The following is a 21,951-nucleotide window of genomic DNA, read 5'->3' as shown; positions in this document are numbered from 1 at the left end:
TGTGTCAGAGGGCTACAGAGACAGAGGCAACCAAGACAGAAAAAGCATTATTTCAATATAACATTTATGCTCATACTATGATTCTTTCTCTCTCCACTGTCTTTCCCAGTCCTGCTGCCACTCTGCTGGTTCAGGCGGTTAATGCATCTTGCTTCAGCTGCTGGAGTCTCCCAGCTGGACTCCATCCCTTCTGTCTCCCACCTTCAAAATGTTCCACATCCAAATATAAACACAGCTGTGGTTGTGTCACTCCCCAGCTCAAAAGCAACACTTTCTTCATTGTCTATAAAATAACACACACATGGCTCCACATGGTATCCAAGGCTCTCTGGGCTCTACCTACCTTGCTAATCTTCTCTTTTTTTACTGTCATGTGTACTTAGGCTAAATGCAGCCACATCAGCCCCTCAAATCCATCCTCTGCTTTCCAAGCCTCAAGCCTCCACCACTGAAGCTCACTCGACCTGGAATGACAAATAAATACCCTTTCCCTCATATGCAAATAATGTCTATTCTTCAAAGCCCAGGCCAAGAATCATTTCTTCCAGAGAACCTCCTCCTTCCCCACTGAAAATAACCTCTCTCTACTCAGGACTCAAACAGAACTTCATTTTTGAGCCTCTCATAGATACTATCAATTTTTGCCTTAGATTTTTTTTTTTACTTTGCTAAGCATCAAGGACCTTCTTTTAGATTATAAGCACCTTGAGAGCAATCACTGTTTTTATTTCTCCTTGAAACAATGACAATAGCTAGCACAGCACCTTGTCCATAGCAAGGAGACCATATTCAAATTTGTCAGATTCAGCTGAATGGATGGGTAGCGGCAAATTCCTGAATATTGTCACAAGCCCAGTATGTCTCTATGGCTAGTTCTTCTTGGAGGTGATGGTGGTGGGATACACTTTTTCCTATTACATACAGGTACTCAGTGAGGCATAGACAGACACCAACAGTGAGGGAACCAGTTTCTTCTGCGAATGACTTAAACTCAATGATGAACCCACAAATTCAAAGCAGAGAATGAGGTTTGTAATAGAAAAACAAAAATAAGTAATATAAAAGTGCAAACAGCTTCAGTAAAATCAGGATAGAAATATCATTGTAAATTACTGCTACAGAATTAATACAGATTAACAGGGATTCCTGATTCTGTGAGTGTGTATGGATTTTTTTTTACCAAAACAACTGTTCAATAATGAATATTTATGGCAAAGACAGGCTATGAAGCCACTAAAGTGTTTTTAGTGTGTCATTGTCATCAGTTCTGCTAAACAATTATCATTACAAATCCAAAAATATCTTGAATGAATAATACTGAATAATCTGGATCCCCAAATTGCATTAGAAGAGCATGCGCTGACTCAGGGGACTAATCATAATGAGGTATTGAGCTGCTAGCTCTCACCTCAATCGTAAAGCCATGAATCACACCGCGTGGGCAGTGGCTGCCATTCGGGGTCAGTGTGGAGTAGTGATGATGGCACTGAACAAGGGTCAGGAGCGCCAGCTCTCACATCCACTCTGTGACCTTGGGAGTTCCTAATCGGGATCATCCCATATGAGAAAGCCAGGTCTCCTCCTAAGAGAACTATAACCATGCCAGGGGCTGAAGCTGCTCATTCACAGCAAACACCCTTCAACTGCAGAAAGATCACACACACACACACACACACACACACACACACAGAGTCACTCACCTTTCCCTGTCTAATACCTTCTTGCTTAATGGGCCAGTTTAGTACTACTATTAACCAGGTGATTATAATTTGAGCAAGTGGTATCCATCCGTGTCCTAAATAACCATAGCTGTCATAAAAATTATCAAACTGCTTTCTCACCCACAGAATTTATCAGCCAGAGGTCAAGGCTAAAACTATTTCATTTGTTTCTGAATCTATTTTTGAATAGTAATGATAATAATAATAATATCGTCATGTGGAGTTTTTACATTTCCAAAGCACCTGCCGACTACTTCATTTAATCCTAATAACCCAGTAAAGTCAATGGCACACATTTTCGAAAGTGTGCTCCAAGTGGTGGTGGTGGTGGGGGGGGGATTTCTGAGTGTCTCCCACAAGCTCTACACTAGGCTAAATTCCAGGGATAGAAAAATGATAAAGATAAGGCTCTCGACTTCAGGTTGCTTTTGGTTTGTGGTGGAGACAACACATTGTGCTTTATTTCTTTGCATATCTTATAAGCCCTAGGGGAACACAAAGGAGGGAATTCTATTTCCATGGGGAAAAGAAGCTGGGGGGGAGGCACCGGGCAGAGGGAGATGTTAAAGAGGGCTTCACGGAGAAGGTGTCTTTGGAACCAGATTAATGTTCCCGCTCTAGTCCTTCCTAGGAGAAGCTCTGAGTGTTGCTGAACCTCAGCGAGCTTGCAAGTACTCCTCAATTAAATATGGACACGAACGCTGAATGCCCAGGGTGGCAGGGAGGACGGAATGAGATGGCATATGGAAGAGCAATTTGTAACTGACAAAGTCCCCAGCCCAAAGGATGTTATTTTCTATTTTGCAGAGGCACTGACTTGGCTCACTCCAGAGGTGAATGGTTTGTCCCAAAAAGCTCAACACCCACACCCCGTCCCCAGGTGTCCCCCCTCCACTGACTTTCTGGTGTCCTGCCACCACACTGCCAACTGAGACTCATAAGGAAATAAATAAAGTACTCATCCCAATAGCTCCCAAACCGTGTTAACATATTTATATAAACAAATATTCTATCATCCAAAGATTTTTCCATGAAATGTTGCTTCTAAATCGTAAGAGGACTCTTCCGTCAAAAGGAGAGTCTAACAGAGCATTGTAAGGGAGAAATCGTGTGTGATGGGGAAAGTAGTCAGTAGTTAATACAGAGATAAAACAGCCATATATTTTATGTGCAAAGGGTTTTAAACCATCTAAAGTTTCTGAGAATAAAATATGGCAGACCACCAATGATTTAAGTGTGAACTTCAATAGAAAACATTTGAATAGATGTATGCCTAACATTTAATAGAGTCAATAACTGCTGCACTCAACTTAACCTGATCATTTTTACCCCTAAAATTGTAATACTAAAATATCACCCCTCATATATCTCTATATATTGTGTTAATACAATCTATTATAGTACATTTTTTCATCTCTTCAAAGATGAAACTATTTAAATCAGATGATGTCTCACCCACAAAAAAAAGGGAAAAATAAATATAATTTTTACTATTTTATTAACACTAAGTATAGTAGATTGAAATATGAACACCAGACATGTTCTTGATCTTAATCTGCATTCCTGGGGGTGTGAACTCATTGTAAACAGGATATTTTGAAATGTTACTTTTAGTTAAGGAATGGCTCAACTGAATCTGGATCACTGGAGTCCTTTATAAGCAGAAGAAATTCAGATATAGTGAGAGAAAGTAATGGGAAAGAGCCAGAAACCAGAAGTCAGTGGGAATCTGGAAGAGGAAGGAGAGGACATTGCCCTGCGAAAGGAAGTAGGGATGCAAGACAAGGAACCCCAAAGCTCCTTGGCAGCCAGCTCCCAGTGTTACAGACTGGGGAGAAAGCATTGCTGTGCTGACACCTTGGCTTTGGACTTCTCCTAGCTTCCAACCTATGAGCCAATAAATTCCAATTGTTGAAACCAAACCCACTGTGTTGTATTTGTCATAGCAGCCCGGCAAACTAATACTTAGGCCTGGAAAAATCTTAACTAAAAAATTGCTTGTGGCATTCATTTACTCAAGTATTTACTGAATGCATACTGTTTGCCAGACACTGTGTTGGGGATAAAAATATTCAGACATCCACAGGAAATTCACAAATAGTAGTATTTACTGAATATATCCACCCCCCCAAAATCTTTTTTCTCTCTCTAAATTTTTGTAAGGAGTAATCACCAAGAGCAAGTCACTTTAAAACACCAAGGAACAACCATAGGACTGTACAACACAGTGAACTCCCATGTAAATATGGACTACAGTTAATAGTATAATTAATTATAATGTTCTTTCATCAGCTGTAACAAAGGTACTACACTAATGCAAAATATAATAATGGGGGAGGGGTAATATGGGAAGTCTATTTTCTGCATGATTTTTCTGTAAGCTTACAACTTCTCTAATAATAATAATAATAATAATAAAAACACCAAGGGACTAGTTCTCTTTTTTAGATAAAGAAGCAATATCATTTGCTGGTTACCTGGAGGCTCTGGCTGAACAGGCTTTTTGGGTCAAATTCATCTCCACCACTTATGGGTGAGATGACATGTTTACAATACTCACCTTTCTGAACCTCCTTGACCTCGTCTATTAAAATTGGGGAAATAATAGTATATAGTCATTGGAAGGATTAAATAAGATGACTCATGTACCATGTGATTCCTTCACAAAACAAGTTCTAATAAACATTATCTATTCTAATATGAATAATTACTGCTATAACTGTGAGTTCTAGTCCTGGCTGAAATGTATTAAAATCTGGTACAATTGGCTGAGTCGGGATATTTATTTCTATTGCCACACATTTGGGAATTTTATGGGGGTTATGTATACACAAATTTTATTAGTCATTTACACACATAGATCACTTAGCCCCAAAGCACTTGTACAAGTGAATCATTTAGTAGCCCATGAATTCAATCAAAATAACTTTCTGTATTAAGCAAAGCACTGAGGCAGTCGAGGGGGAGGAAACGTCGGGGGCCCTGCAGTGGAAGATAGCAAGGAGAGGGAGGGGTAGATGCCCAAGTGTGCAGTGTCTCCCTCCACCCAGTGGGGAAACCCCAGTTGTCATCATTAACTTGAGAAGAACTTGTCCTGGAAGGCAGGACAAGAGAGAGATTGCCCCGCCTGTTTATCTTGTTTATTTGACTCCAGAAATGAAAAGCTGAACCCTAGAACCAGAATCGCCTTCTAGAAAGGCTCCGTCATAATTACTCTTCACATGGCGAGTGGTCTCAGTTTCCGCCTCTGAAACTTCTGACTCCTACTTCCCCCGAAAGGCTTTTGATTTCAATATGAGAACAAAGGAAGGAAATCTGAACGTTTGGAGAAATTCTTAAAAAGTGAGGAGTGAGATCCCCTTCCCCCTCTGACAGCCCTCCTCCCTTTTATAATTATTCAAGTCTTAGCATCATCAAGGTCAAGGTTAAACCCAGTTAACCCTCATTTCCTTTCTGATCCCATTTGCCTATCTTTTCTGTCTTCCTCAACGGCCTCTTGAGAATCCGTAGAGTCTATGCAGAGCAAGTCACCTCAACTTCATGAGGAGTTTGGGAGCACCCCCCCCCCCGCCCCCAGTACTCCTGCCTACCTCCTTTTCTTCTCTCTCTCCCTCCTAGCGTTTCCTCTCTCAGCCAATGGAGGAGTTTTAACATTTGCATCGGTATCTAAACTGCATTTAAAGAATTAACCCATTTTTGCCCCTCGCTGGTCTAAACCACAGGGTGCCAACCGTACGCTAATTGCTTTCATCTGGTGGGGTTCCAGATCGTTCCTCAGAAGGAAGGAGCGCACATTCCTGGCACCAATTGGCTAATTCAATTTACTTTCACGGCATTAACCTCTGTCGGAATATTCATGAGCAGGGGAAAGAGGACCCGCGGCACAGGCAGGCGGCAGCCACTCGGGCGAGGGAAGGCGCGAGGCCGGGGAAGCGGTCCGAGCGCCGCGCTCTGGGGCCGGTGACCGCGACTAGGCGGCTGTGCCCGGCGACCGGCCGAGCGCGGGGGCCGCGGGAGGGCACGCCGGGCACTGCCACCCAAGTCCCGGCTACCGCGCGGAGACTTTGTGGAAGATCCGAAGGCGGAAAAGCAGCGACACTTTTGACGGACGGGGTCGGGGGGTGGGGGGCGGGGGCGGTGCCTCGAGCGGGGCGAAGGGACCCAGCGGGGCTCCGGCCGCCCGACGGTGGAGGCAGCGATGTGAGCTGGACGCCCGCCCCGGAGGAGGCTGCAGGCTGGAGAGAAGGTCTCCGGAGAGGCGCCGGCCGTGCCAGGTACGGCGAGCACTTGGGTCGGGCCCCGCGCGCCTGTCCCCCGGCTCCGGGACTCCCCGGGCAGCCGTCCCCGGGCTCTGTGCGCGCTGCCCTCGGCGCAACTCCCCGCCGTCTCCGAGAACCTTCGGGCGCCCGGGGTCCCACTTCCGCGGACTTTGGGGATGGGGGCAGTGGGGGTGCTGCCTGGGCTGGGTGTGGGGGGCGACGGGGAGCTGCCCTCCGGAATCATGGAAGCTGGGCGCAGCGGAGTAGGTGGGGGACGCGGTGGGGATGGCGACGGGGACCCGGGCCGCGGGGGCGGCGGGCTCCGCTTTCGTCCTTCCTTGCCCCGCGGGCGGCGACGCCTCCTTCCGGCTGCCCCGGGGAGAGGGGCGGCCGCCTTCCCCGCGCGGAGATGCGCTCCGACAAGGGGAGCAGAGATCGAGGCTCCCGGGAAGCGCGGGCGCTCGCAGGGTCGGTCCGGGGTCGCCGCCTCCCCTCGCGCCCCAGACCGAGCTCGGCCGTGGGGGAGAGCGTGGTGGTGACTCTCATCCCCGCCACCTGCCGGACATCGCCAACTCCCCGGATTCCCGGCTCCGAGCCCTGATACTGCCAGGGAAAGCTCCGAATTGCACGCGGGTTATCTGGGCTTTGCGGGTTGTAGTTGCGTGTGGATAGAGCCGGGGTGAGGGGCGGCGAGGGGGTCAGACCCAGGGAAAGTTTCGGCTTTGTAAAGGAAACGCCGCCGCGGAGTTGCAACCTGCTGGTAGCCGTAAGACAGACCGTTGCTGGACTTCAGCTGAAGCAGGAGCTTTTGCCTGGTGGTCTGCCTCAGAGCCGGGGGTGGGGGCAGGACCTGGAGGGGAGCCCGCAGGCAGCGCCTTATTTTTTTGCTGCTGAGACCAGGCAGGGAGTGAGAGGGGCTGGCACCAGAAAACTGGGGAGAGTTGGTCGCCTGCCAGTTTACTGTGGCGTTGCGATCAGTATTACTATTATTAGAGCTGTCGTTATTGGCACAAACGCCAGGATTTTGTCTTGATTCTTATAGATCGCATGGACACTTAAATAAAATACCCCCTAGCCCTCTGATGTGTCTCTCCACCAAAAGAAATTGCTCCCTCAACACCCCCCCCCCAACCCCCGAGCTGCGGTGGTGTCAGGGACCCAGTTAACAAACTGGATCTACCTAAGAACAACAAAAACAAAATCACAGCTGTATCATGTGCTTGCACCAATGCTATATATGAGTATTATACTTCTATCCCCATACCTTCCTCATCCTCATCTGGCTGGGCAATCACGGAGGCCTGACCATTCTTGAACTCCATCCACGCTTGACCCAGCTTTGCCTCTGATGCATTTATAAGATCTCGAAAATTAGTGTGACCCTTGCAGCCCCCTTAGGCATGCTCTCGGGCAGGGGCAAGCTTGGTTTCCAGGCTGCAGGAAGCCCAACAGGTGCACCTGTGGTTGCCCCCATCCCCCATCCCCCTAGCCCGGGCCCTGGTCAGAGATCCTCCAGGGCACAGGCTTGGCCAGCTGATGAGACAGAAAACAGGGCAAGAGTGTGGGAGAACAGCATGTCAGAGTTAAGCTGAGTGCAAGAGATGAGGTCAAGCCTCCAGGCTAGCCAGATCCCTTTCCTGTCAAGAAAAAAAGAGACAAATGAAGTGCCAGTGGGAACTATAAATTGGAACCAAGCTCTTAAGAGTCTACTTAGGTTGGTGCCACTGCCTCTTGTGACCTTTCCAGTGCTTCTGATTTTCCCTATTTGCAAATGCAGAGTAATGATGCCTTGCTAACAGGACAGTTGCCATGAGATGATCTAATTTTGAATCCAAAAAAAATTGCTTTGAGCATCCTGGGAAAGAGCAGTGTATAAAACAGGCAATTTTTATGTTTTGTGAAAAGTTTGCTACACTGCAGGTTAAGGAGATACGTTTTTTCAGCATGTGTGTGCCATGTGGCAGTGTAAAATTAAAATGGAAAAGGAAAGTACAAACTTAAAAATGACTTAGCATTCTTGACATTCTTGTGCATACTTGTAGAAAAATTATCTTTCATTTGGGGAGAGCTTCCTGGGAATTTAATCAGTGTTTATACTACTGAAACACCCCCTTCTACCTTTCTGCCCTATACAATTCTATGACCCAGTTCTCACCAGAAAGGCAATGTGAACGTAGTATTAGGGGCTGAGAGTCCAGATTGAAGGGTTGTTAGGGGAACTGTCACTTAAGGTTTGGTGACTAGAATGGGAAGAAAAATGCCATCTTCCTTACAGAACAGGAAAGAGTTCTGGAAAAGGCAGTTGAGCAGCTTAGGGAATGGACTCAGCTGTGGCTGTCCTCTGCTCTCAGATTCCAGAAGGGTCTCCAGCAGGTGGCCCAATGGGGGCTATAAGCCTCCATTTGGTAAAGGTATTGCTTTCCTCTTACTTTTGGATTGGTGTTAATTTCTTTCTCCCTGTCTGCTGGCAGTGGGACAGTTTCCCCTTGCTACCCCAAAGAGACACAGGTGTATCTTCCCAACCCCTTATATATTTGTAAATATTCCCCAAGCACTGAAGTTTCTCAAAGACCTGCAGTTGCTGGTGAATTTAAGTAAATAGTTGGAAGTGATCAAGAGATCTACTGAAAAGTGGGTATGTTTTCCCCTGGTGGAGCTGTTATTGAATGCCTTTTGAACAAGAAAATTAGCAGTTTGGAAAAGCAGGAGGGATTTCCTGGACTTCCCTCTACCCATAAACCAGTAGTTGTGTAACTTCTTTCTCTCATAGTAGTGAGAGCTGTTTGTTTAAGCATTTTTTACAATTTTGGACTTAAAATGGGGTTTTGCCTGGTGGTGTTCTATGGAGAGAGGAAAAATGTACAGAGATACGGAAGGAAGAGCTGCAGTGGCTAGAACATAAATCAGCCAGAATATATGGGGGGTGATGAGAATAGGTCTTTTCACCCTTAAAAAAAATGTCCACTTCGGAAGAAAAAGAGGTCTGCTTATTGGCATCCAGTGCTGAAACCAAGGCAGCTGATGCTGAGAGGAGCCAAAGGGCAGTTCTTCTCAGTTTAGAAACAGCAAGACAGCCCCTGCCAAAGATTGCTGTAAACATGGAATAAAGATTTCATTGTGGGCTGCTGTGACTAGAATAATTAGACTGTTAATTGTTCATTCCGATCTGGTGGCGCTGCAATCAGTAGTGCTGAGTAGCGAAAATAAAAGCAACGGAGAAATAGAAAAGTAACATTTATCACTTTTCTCTTCACTTGTTTCACTTTGACGGTACTTTGGAAAATCCTGGTTGGATGTCCAAAACAAACAAACAAACAAACAAACAGGCATATCCCCTAGAACACTGGAGAGCTGATACACACTGCTGCCATTTTCTTTCCCTTCCAGGTTCTACCTGGATATGGACAAAATTTCTCATCCTCCAAAAACAGCATGTGAAACTATAGTAGGATGGGATGAATTAGGTAATGTTTGGTATTAATTAATAGATTTTTAGTTAGGTGCAAGCCTCTGTGTCAGCTCAACCACAATGTGTGCAAATGGCACCAGATTTTGTGCTTCCCCAACACTTCACACAGGCATATGAGGTTTAAGGAGTAAGTATTCCATTTTTGACATTTAATTATTTTCCATTGTGAAACAAATTGCCTACAAGTGATTAATCTTTCACATGTAATTGAAGAAATGGCCTCCTCTGTATTTTTATACTAATGTAGACACAAAAGAAAACCTGTTTTAAGTGATAAAGGTGATTTTAAACCTCTGGGCATCCATAGTTATTATAAGCAGGGGACTGACTGATTGTTATTTACCAAAAGATGGCACTACCATCAATTCCTTCTGAGATGATTTCTGTAAATGAAGAAATGAGTAAGGGACTATAGAGAGCATTAAGCACCCGGTGTCTGGGATGAAGGGAATGAAGAACCACATATTCATTTAATTCAAACTCTCCCTGAATTCCAATATTGACATGGAATACGGAGCAAAGTTCTCATTATTTGAATTTAAAAAGGAACATCTTTAAGTGTCGATGTTAAGTATAATTGTTCTGGGAATAAAAGCACTGTATTACAAAGATAGCATAATAAGGTAACAGTAAGGTCATAAAGTCTTATAAAGAGAAATACTTAGTTTCTTGAAGATACTCATTTCATCTCATTTGCTTAAGAGGTATAAAACTATCATTTCTAACCTTGAGTTTCTTTCAATCCATCATTAATCAAAAGGGATTGCAAAACCAGAATGCTTACTGAAATGCTAAGAAGCATAAATAGTACCAAATTATGGAACTATCTAGCTCTGAGAAAACCAAATATCACTTTACAAAATGCATTGTCTACAGCAACTGAAAAGAGAGAAATCATATTGCCACATTATATTATGGTTACAATCCATTTAAAAGAGAAATATAGTCTTTTCTCATTGAACTGCTATTCATGGTTTGCTAAATAGTTCTTCAGAATACTCTGCCAGTCTCTTGCCAACTACGACTGTCTAGTTAAGACTGTTCCTAATTACATATGGATTAACTTAATTTTAGAACCCTAAGAACATTCGACTCCAAGCATTACTCAAGTGCAGTGCGAAACAGAAATGGTCTAGTGCACCTTGAGGTATAAGTCATTTTTTTTGGAAAAAAATTAAGGGGGTCATAAAAGGGAGAGCACTTAGTATAGGAATACATCAGTGACTAACCACAATAAAAAAGTAAGGGGAGAGATAAAATGTTGTATCTTTTAAAAATATACAAAGGAAAGTTAGGACAATACCACTTATTTCTCCTTCCAAAGCAGTAATGGCTGGTGATACAAAGTACCAAGCCAAGTACGAATGTCAAGAAGATGCACAACATTGCCTGAAAATGGGAATAGCTTTGCTATTTTAAGGCTTTCGGGCAATCTAATCAAAAGTTTAGACTTTAGTCTGACTAATGCCATCAACCCCTCAAGAATAAAGATGTATCTTGCATAGAAGAGACATTTCCTTATACTTCTATAGCTCCTAGCTGGAACTTACACATAAGTAGATTCAAAAGAAATATTTGATTTTATTTTTATAAGTAAAATAAAAGTGAATCAATGCAATGTATTGGTTTAAATGATTTTGTAATATCTTAAGTCAAATACTTGAATGGTGTTTGTTACTTTAAATCAAACTTTAAACTGCTAAGATGTGCCTGGGTCCAACAGTAATATTATTGGCAATAGTCTGGTGTAGGCATAAAGGAGGTAAAGACATAGGAAATCTTTAAATTAAAGACTTTCTGGTTTTTTTTTTTTTAAGTTTTACCTAAATATTGAATGTGCTGTTGCACATATAAGATGTTAAAAATGCACAATGTATCTTCATAATAAAAATGGCACTGTTGCTGCACGATTATTATTCATAACAGGTCATCACACAAACAGATTCCATCCGTTTAAGTACTGAGCCTTAGTCAGACCAATTATGACTAAATTACTGCATGTTCTCTGCTGTATCAACTAATTAAAGGGTAATTAATAAAATGATCATTTCATTCCATGGCCATGGCTACATCTGGCTGTCATAGGAGTTTGTCTGATATAAGGCTGAGGGTCAGGCCCAACCAGGCACACATACCCCTCTGCAACATCTGGCATGAGGAGAAATTTAACCCTTCATACCTCACATCGAAATTACTTATAGCCAATACACTTCTATTTGTTATCTGCTTCTGTGCCTGATTTACAACTAAAGTAAGCTATGCTAACCTTCCACCCCCAATTTTAAAAGCACTCATAAGAAACTAAAATGTCCAAAGGTAAATCATTGGCCTTCTTTTTTTTTTTTAGGCCTAACCTTAGCTTAATAACAAAGCAGTCTTACTGTCTTCCTACAGAACAGTACATAGTGTAATGTGTTGCCCTAATTGGAAGCTAGTAGTCTAGAGAAAACCAGGATAGAATTAGCATGAAGATTCAGTTATTCCTTGTTTCCAGAGAGAATTGTTTGCTAGGATTAGAGATAAGGTTGTAGTCAAAATAGCTTGGAACGATGTGCAGAGCTTTCTTGTCCTCTAGTTGATATCCTGGGATGGAACCAAGCTTTGGTTCCCACTTTACACCAGTAAATTAAAATAACAGCGTATGTAAAATTGTTTCAAGTGTGCACCCGAACATTTTAGATGTATTTTTAAAAATCTGTGGTAAAAAGCTATTGTATACATAATATTTTCCTGAAGGAGCAGTGCACATTTTCTGTCCTATTCATTATCCTTTTCTTTCATTTTAAAGACAGTGACTTTGATCCCCTTTGCAAGCCCTAATATGGGGTTAATTTGTACACATTATGAATAATCGATGAACTTAGCACAATTTATTTTTAAACCAACAGAAGTAATTTCATTTGGTAATTTAATTAGAAAGTGGCTAAAGCAATTTCATTTAGAAGTCATTTCCTCTAGATATTCAAAAGCAACCAAATATGTTTATTTTTTAATTGGAAAAGTTATTAGCACTCTGATGAGATTATCAAAATACATGGAAAGGAACATTGTAGATCTTTGCATCTAGTCTTCTTTCCACGAGAATGTTTTGAATGGACCTGTACAGTGGGTGTCATCACCTACCAACTTTAAAGTTGGGGGTAGGGTGGGGTGGGGTGGGGAGGACTGTGAGAAACCAACTGGATATTACAGCATCTCTGTACCCACCTTCCACACTGGCCAAAATGCTCTTCTATCTTCATTTTCCAAGGCAAGAAACAATACAATTTCCAATATCTCTCTTCATCAAATCCCTTGATGCCCTGCGCCAAAGGCATCATCTGGCATATGAATTTGCAAAGGCACCATCATTACATCATTGAAAGCAGAGGCCACATTTGGGAGCATAATGTGTCTTGTAGGCTTAATTTGGATATTAAAAAAGAATCTAAATCTATGCCCATACTGTGCACAAACTGACAAGAACTCCCAAGGATGCTCATGTTATAAATAAAGATTAAATAACATTTTTGGGCGATCAGTAGTATCACTACTAAATGAACTTAAAGCAAATGGTAGCTAACAATCAAAATATATCTTAACATTATAGTTTTGAGGTGTTCTAGTTGTTTCTACCTTTACCCTTAGCCTACACTCTCATCTTCATAATATTGGGAACACTTATTTCAGTCTAAAATATGTGAGGTACAGTAGTATTTGGAAATAGAATCCTTGAATAGTCATTAAAAAATTAATCCATTTGGCAGTTCGGCATCTCAGTGGGATAACTGAGGCAGCTTAGCACAGAGGATCTTGCCCAGTTCATGGAGCTGGCTAACATTTGGTGATCGAATTGCTTAAGGTTATTTCTTCAAATGCAGAAGAACAAGTTTCTTCATGATACAGAAGTGCACTGCATTTCTTTGAAGACAGTTATATATTTCACTCATGTCACTTAAAATGTTTGGCATTCTGAGAGAAAGCAGGCAGAGCAATAAAATAACTACCATTATTTTTACCTTTGTGCCAATACTCTGCCATGTCGTTCGCCAGCATCACCTCACTAATCCTCTTTGTGAAGTCAGTTTTGCTGCCATTTTCACTTTGCAGATGCAGAAACTGTAGCACAGGGTTAAGTGGTCGCTAAAGGCAGGTTTCAAACCCATGACTCTTGGCTCCAAAGTTTAGTCTTAACTACTGCCTCCCCGTAGAGCATGGTTTCTTGACCTTGGTTGTGCTGCCTTTTGGGGCCAGATAATTCTTGGTTTGGGGTCAGGAGAGCTGTCTGGTGCACTGTAGGACGTTTGGGGAACTGGAACCTAGGCCTTCAGGCTAAAAAGTACTAACGAGAAACAAGATTGTTAACTCTCATTTCCACAAATTCAGGCCATTCTAATGGTTAAGTGTTTTTGTTTGTTTGTTTGTTTTAGATAATTATATAATTAGAGATTGTGCTGTCTTCTGAAAATACTTAACCATGGTGCTTACTGAAATGTCGAATCTGATGATTATCTTGGATAACGTCATAAAACCAAACTGACTTTTGAAACTACTTTCTCTGTTTTTAGTTCAGCATCCAAAAGACCAAGGTCTAACCATTCTGCTAGAGAGCACTGGTCTCAGCCTTTGTAACTCTGAATTAGTTGAGGAAAACTTCAGCTTTACAAACTGAATCGGATTACTTCTTCTGAGATGGTGCTACTTTAGGCCCAGCATTCCAGGCAATAGTCAGCAAAAGACTGGAAGCACATTTCAGCTTTTGCTTTCTAAAGTTATCGCTGCCCTGTGCATACAGGCACTTAAACGTTTATTTAAGTCCAGAGTTCTATGTTTATCATTCTTGCAAAGCATTAAGGCAGCTGTAGGAGGGGGGCAGACTACTCATAGGACTTAAAACGCAGCTCTTGGTGGGAAGGGTTGTTTTGCTGAAAGGCAGGAGGCTTCGCTGGGCCATGGGGCTTTCAGAGCTGAGAAAAAGCCTATTGCTCCATCTCTCAATGATGGGTGTCTTCTGCTGTTAATGAAATAGTTCTGTACTGCATGTGCACAGCCTGCCCAGTCATATGTCTAAAAGAACTGCCTTGCTGAGTCTTTTACCGTTAACATTTACTCATCAGGATACCATTCCACCATGTCAAACTGTGGCTCGAAGAACGTTTATATGACTTTGTGAAGTGGAATGGAGATAAGCGCGCTGATGTTTTATTCACAGAATTCCCCTTGGGTTTCTAAATTCTTTCATAGAGGGAAACCTTTATGAAGGCAGCATTCTTGATATACTTCTTGGTGAGAAATATTTTAAATAAAGAACCCAGACGTCTCCTTAATGAAGATGAGTCACAGAAAACATCTCTACAACTAACTCTAAGAAGTATGGAGTATCAAGTGTGAAACCATGAAATCAGGCCTTAAATCACACATGATCTACCCAGTTGATAGCTTATTTGAGGGATTTGGACAGGATAAACTAGGAAATGAAGTGGGAAGGAAACAGAGGTGCAAGCTTTCTAGACTTGCCTAGGATCAAACAGATCCTATGAGTGTTGAGGAACGTTCCAGGAAAATCCTGTTAGGACCTTGACCCTGGACTTTCCAAGTTCCTTGAGTCAATGTGTGTTGAAAGCCACTGTAACACATTCTTAGTTCTGAGAAGTGTAGATGACCTTAAATCTTGGGACCTTTAGAAGTCATTGGCTAAAGTCAGAGTAACTGGGAGAGGATATAGAGAGGAGAAAAAGAATGACCACTGAGACTTGCTCATATTTTTCATAAGGGTAGAGAGCAAATGCATCATTGTTAAGAGTTTGTTTCACTATAATATGCAGCCTTTAAAGTAAAGGGATCTGCTAACTTCTCTTCCCCACCTCCAACCCCCACCATTATTAATGTCCTAAGGAAGATACCAAAGATAACTCTTGCAATCTTTGAGATAAAAGGAAATCTTTCATACATTTGGTCCTGGGTAAAAGAAATATTTAAGCCAAATTGAAGGCATCAAAAATAAGTAACTGCATTGAAAAGTCACTGCCATATTGAACAATAAACAATTTATGGAAGGAACCCAGAAAAAAATGTTTTTTAAAAAATTGAAAAGCATAGCTTCTGACAAGTATTCTTTATTTATGAGTGCAAGTAGAATTTTTCAAGGAACACAGAAATACCAAAATAAAATGCAACTCTGACACACACATTCCTCTTCTGAGGTCTGGCAAAAAACCGGAAATATATGAGATTAATTACATAGTTTAATTCAATGATCATTATCCACACTAACTGAAAGAACACAAGAGGTCAGGATTATGTAAAATTGTTAATGACCCAAAATAATTTATATTTGACTTAGGAAGTGTTTTTGGCCTTGACTTAAATACAGGTAAACCCGAAGTCTGACAATTCACTTTTTAAAAAGATAAGAAGCCTCATAAGTGAAGTCCACGTGTTCAAGTTTGGAAACTGTTCTTATACACCTCCTCTCTCAGTTCAGCTCCTCCCTGCAGATCCTGGTGGGCAGACTCCCCAGACCAATGCTGGGCTTACCCTCTGCTGGGTACGCCAGCTAACCTAGTAGTTTATCAGTTGTATTCTTGCTCTTGCTTTCTGTTTCTTTAGAGCTCCTATGAGTTGATAAATTTGTGGGCCTGAGGGGCCAGGGAATGGGAGGAGGTACTCAGAGGGTTAACCCTGGAAGTGTTTGCCCCGTAAGAAGTTAGGTGTTGATGACACCTAATAGACCCCAGATGGTTTACTGATATCAAAAACACAAAAACAAAAACACCATCTCGTTAAACATTTCTCTGGTGCTAGGGAAAGTTGGGATTTGAATTGTTTCAAAGGGATTCTATGCATACAAAATGAAGAGCTGTCAACAAAGCTATAATTAAGGAGTTGAGATGCTGTCAATAAATTTGAAATGATTTTCCTTGGAGCATCCACATTATATCTTATCTCTTATTTACCCTCCCCCCATATGGCCTCCCTCCAGGATAATGTAGAGCTTTCTGAATATAATTTTGGAGGGAAACTCCATATAGCTCTTTAGAGAATTTAGAAATTCGTAGGACTTAGCAATTTGTAGAAAATGCTCTTCATCCTTTTGAGATGGACATGTTGCTAAAGTTTTCTAAAAACTCATGATGTAGTTTGGACAAGTATTATCATCTATCCTTCTTGCACTGTTCTATGCAATTAAAGAACTGAAGCATTGTTTGATTAATTAATGATTATAACAATAAAGGTATTTTCTGGGTGTAGAGAACCTTAACTTTGCAAATTAGTTTCATATGTATTATTTCATGTTTTCACTGCTGTCTACCAACATTCCTCTTCCTGGATCCAGCTGTTTTCATTCTGTATTATTTTGGTCCACTGGAACATTTTAGGTCTTAATAAATGTTTTTACATGAAAGTATGGACTTTCTGTGACAAATAAGTCACTTCCAGGTGCGTATTTTCTCTCCTGCCAAATAAGTCACAGCCTTCTTCAAGACAGAGACTTGAGCTAGGATGTCTCCTTTCCCACGGCCTCTCTCCCAGGGGTCCCCACTCTGCCTGGTGGGGACTTATGGATGCTGATGGTCTGGAGCCTTCCTGCCCCTGAAACATCCCACTATGTCAGTTCAGTGCTGAGAATATTGACTCCATACTCCCATCAGTGCACTGGTGGGTCCATCAGCCACAAAAAAAATGAGAAATCCAGACAGTTCACTTCATGTCATTTCCCATAGCTCAAAAGTGGAGGGGCACCAAAGTCTGAAGGCGAGGGCCAGGAGAGCACAACTAGAGCTAAGAGAGGAAAGTGGAAGGGTGTCAGGAGCGAGGGAGTAAAACAGCATGATTTGGAAAAGGGAAAATGTTTTCATTTTTTAAAAAATAAGAATAACTATATTTTATGTTTACTTCAAATCTGGATATGGCCTTGTGATGTGCTGGGGGAAGTAAGCTTATTTTTAAACTGCACGTGGGCTGTGCTTTTAAAAAGGCTGAAGACTGCAGGGGTTGAAATATATACTCTTCTTAAATGATCACTTTTCAGAATGGCTGTGAGGAACATTGGGTTTACCAGAACAACTAAGTGTAGCTTCCATCTTTAAACTCTAGGCAATAGGTAGTATTTTGAAGAATCTGTTCTTTATGCCATACTAGCTAATAAATATTTATTAGCTAGTAATTCATTAACCGTTAGCAGTTTAAAAGAGTCATTTGCAAGGTGAACCTAGTGCACAGTTGTTCTCTGAATATGTCTTACCAGGTTGAGGTGTATATATAGAAGACTTCCAAGAAAGAGGCTAATTTAGAAAGAATTTGAGTTCTTAATGAATGTTTCCTACAGATTCCATAATGACTCCATTCTGTTTTTGCACTGTAAAGAGGTATGCCCTTTTCACTGTTGTTAGCATGTGCTTTTTAAAGATTCACTCCTACGCAGTGCAGTGACAATTATTTTTCAATGGGCATCTACAGATTGAGTACCTAGGGGTTCTGCACTGAGAATTAGAACATCTTCATTCAAGCTGTATCTCTCCAGTCAGGGGCTACAACACCCTAATTAAGCCACATCTCTAATTAAGCCAAAGTGCTATAGAAACACCTCAATTGCCACATACATGTGGTCTAAGGAAAGAAAAGAAGGACAAGCAAGTCCAAAATTGGATCTTTTAATCCATCTCACGCGGTAGCCTGCCACAAATGTGATTTGGTTTATTTCTCCACAAACTGACATGAGCTGAAGATTTGAATGGATGACTAGGAATCAGAGGTGGCATTTCAACCAATAAAGCTTATTAGTTAATGTATTTGTTGGTTAAACTGCCTCAAACACTAAGAAATCACTGAATGTTGTTTCAAATCCACTAAATTTAAGTGCCTTTCCCAGTAGGCCCACAGTAGTCAACTAACCTAAGATGGGATTCCAGCCCCCACCCCCACCTTTGTTCTTGCCAGTTAACACACTGTGCTCCCACCCCCTGCCCACACCGTGCCCTGCCAAACTGCCCCTATACTGCTTGGGTGGCCATTACATTTCATGTTGATTCTCAGTGTCTATTGCTGTCTAGTCTTCAGAAATAACCAGGTCTATGTTTTTCCTCTCCATGCTATGTTTATTATTTTTGTTTAAATTTCTAACATAAAACTATTGCTGGTCCCTAAGCCTCCAATCTCTTTCCCCAGACAGGGCACTTAACTTTCTAAAGGGACTGCACGACATTTAATAATGCCCCTGGTTCTAGGACTGGGTTCCCACAGGCCTTGACTTGATATGTCAAGGTAGCTTGTGCAGATGAAAGGTGAATCCAAGCAAGATTCCATCCTCAATCCAAAGGAATCCTTCATAGATGACTGAAGCTTGTGATACAATGGAAAAGGAAAGGGCTCAAAGTATAAGGGTTTGAGGCCATCACCGTAAACAGAGCAGAAGTGAAGTGCCAGTATATTAAGGTAATACATGTTAGATGCTGTAAGAAAACCCCATCAACTCAGTGGTTCAATATAGTAAAGAGTCATTCCAGGTTCATATAACAGCTCAGTTTCAGGTCAGGTTATTATTCTGCTGAGGACTATACTCCAAGAGGTGTGAGGTAGTTTGGAACTGTGTGTACCCCAGAAGATCATGTTCTTAAAGCTAATCCATTCTTGTGGGTGTGAACCTATTGTAAGAAGGTTTTCATGAACTTAACTTCAGTTAAGGTATGCCCCGGGTGGGTGTTAATCTTCTTACTGAAGTCCTTTATAAATGGGATGAATACAGGGAGAGAAAAAGCTGCAGAAGCAAGAAGCAGAACTCAGCAAAACCCGGAAGAGAAGTGAGAGACCAGCAGATACCGCCATGTGCCTTGCCATGTGACAGAGGACTCCATGGTTGCCAGCAGTCAATCTTCAGAAAGAAGGTATCACCTTGATAATGCCTTGATTTGGACATTTTCACAGCCTCAAAACTATAAGCTTGCAGGCTAATACACTTCCATTGTAAAAAGCCAACCCATTTCATGGTATATTGCTTCCCGCAGCCTAGCAGATTAAAACAGGGTGACTAAGAAATCCAGGCTCCTTCCATCTGTGTTCTGCTACCTCCCTTAGGCCTTTCTCAAAATCAGTCAGCAGAGGAGTAAACACAGAAAGTGTGGAGGATCTTTCAGAATGATTTTTTTTTTTCTTATTATCAGTACTGAAAATGGTATATATCACTTCCATCTGCCTTTCATCGGCCAGAACCCCACCACAGGACCCCAGCCTATCAGCAAGGAAGGCTGGCAAATGTATTCTTCCTGTGTGCCCAGGAAGACGAAATGGGACTCATTAGCATCATTTGGCCAGTATCTGATACCATTCATAGCCTCTTCTTCACTAGCAAACAGAACATTGTGCTTGGGTAAATTCACCTGGTTTGGGGCCATGGGGTTGGGCGGGGGTGGGAGGGAGTACACACACACCAAATAATCATCAATAATTCTGCTTTAACTGAAAAAGGAAATGCAAACTCCTTAACAAATCTTGCACGACACAGTGTAACAGTACAGTGTAATGGTTAAGGGCACTGACTCAGGAATCAGGCTGTCTGGGTCCAAATTCTGGCTTCATGGCGGTGCAGGAGGACTCAAATGAGATAGCCCAGGGTGGTGCTCAGGAGAGTGCTCAATAAGTGTTAGCTATTAGGATTATCCTCTGGCCATATTTGTTTCTGCTTGCTTATCTTTGAACCCTTCACACATCCTTTTTCCAGGCTTAATGCCTCCATGCCTTGTACCTCCTGTTCACTCCGCCTGAAAGTGAAATGCCCTTTATTCACTTTTCTGCCTAACACTCAAGACTTGACTCATATGTCACCTCCTCTCTACTAACTTTTACAGCTGCTCAGACTACATAACCCTGCGATTCTCAATCCTGAGCATGCATAAATGCAGACTGCCGGGTCCGCCCCCAGGGTTTCTGATTCAGTAGGTCTGGGGTGGACTCTGAGAATTTGCACTTCTAATAAGTTCCCACTGATTTGGGACCACAGTTTGAAAACCATTACCATAGCCCATCCCATTTTCTGTGGATAAGGGTTGTTCTCCCTGTCTGGTGACAATCTCCAGCGGCTGAGCATGGGGGTTAGCCAACCAACATCCTGACAATCCCTGAGCAAGTTACTAAATTCCTGAACAAGTTACTTAACCTCTCAGAGAGTTTATTCATTTGAAAAGTGGGAATAATAATGCCAGTGTCAAAGGAATTATGTTTGATAATCTATATAAAGCACTTTGCACCTTCCTAACACATAGAGAACACCCAATAAATGGTAGCTGCAACTATTATCAGAAGTTAGGCTCTATGTGCATTTTGCCTCCATACTATCTCTAGCCATCACATAGAACTGTAAAATGGAATTTCTTTAAATTGACTTTTAGGTAGTAGAACAAGCAGCAGTTTCGGAGAACCTAAAACTATGTACAAGCTGGATGAGTTTGGCTAAGTAACTTGACCCCTCTCTTTAAAATCTGTTCCTACCACCTATGTCATTAAATTGCCTAAGGACTACATGAAATTGCCTAAGGACTATGTGAGATAATGTGTAAAGTTTCTAGCACGGTTCTTGTCACATAGTAAGTACACCATACATGTCAAGTGGCAGTTATCAGGTTCCTTTCAAAATGGGTCTACAATAGAAAGTAATGTTTCAAACTGTAAGAGCAAGAAAAAGCCATCTTATAAAGACATGTTTTGAGAGAATAAATGATTCTAGTTTCAAGCAGATGTTTATTAGGGAGATGTTTTTGATCTTTGACCTTCAGCGCCCCACCCCCACCCCCACCTCCCATTTGAGAACAGCTTCTCAATGCCTCTATTCAAACAATAATGTCTGTACAGAGACCCAGCGTCTCTTCATTCAGGAACTTACAGTACACATCTTAATAAACCATAATGAACCTAAGATGAGAATAATAACTGGATAAACAGGCCTCTCTCCCCAGCTGTCATGTCTGTTTGTGACAGCAACTGTTATTTCATTGTAAAAGATGCTAATTTCAATCTGAGTTGTGGCGATACTGAGAAGAGCATAAAAGGAATTCTTGATTATCTGTATCAGTAACTGTGGTCCCCAGGGATAAGCTCGGGAACTTCAGATCACACATGGCTAGAGTGCTGTGATAAAATATGCATCAATGAAGCTTCACAATTTACGATAATAAAGGAATGGAAAATTTTACCCTCTATGATAACAGTTTGTGGTTGGTATTTCTTTCTATTCACTATTTCTGGAGGTTTAAAAATGATACTTGTTGTACTAATTATTACATCATTCTGTATCTGAGCTGCCATCTTATTTCTGTAATGTTCTGTCAAATTTCTAAAGGCTTATCCTGACACTGGTTAAACGATGATTTTCCCAATCAAAATTTAAGAAATAATAATTACCTTTAGTTGCTGGATCACATTAGCTGCCTATCAGAGTTAAGCAAATACTTATTATTTCAGCTTAAACATCATTGCTTATTATCACTGGCCAGGCTACAGACAAAGGGGAGGCTGAAGTTTTCGGCGATGC

At 41.8% G+C, this 21,951-nt stretch overlaps 1 protein-coding gene across 1 annotated transcript in view; it reads left to right on the top strand.

The window, feature by feature from the left end:
* The first annotated feature begins 5,875 nt into the window (after window positions 1–5,875).
* CDH20 (cadherin 20) overlaps window positions 5,876–21,951 on the top strand; it is a 233,588-nt gene continuing 217,512 nt past the window's right edge. The window contains exon 1 of the mRNA XM_037805546.1: window positions 5,876–5,995. The gene's annotated coding sequence lies outside the window, so the exon portion shown is untranslated. The remainder of the gene's footprint in view (window positions 5,996–21,951) is intronic.

Source organism: Choloepus didactylus, chromosome 16 (genome assembly GCF_015220235.1).
Source record: "Choloepus didactylus isolate mChoDid1 chromosome 16, mChoDid1.pri, whole genome shotgun sequence".
In the NCBI taxonomy this organism is placed as follows: domain Eukaryota; kingdom Metazoa; phylum Chordata; class Mammalia; order Pilosa; family Megalonychidae; genus Choloepus; species Choloepus didactylus.
The sequence above is the reverse complement of the archived record's forward strand: the minus strand, read 5'-3'. Positions and strand labels throughout refer to the sequence as shown.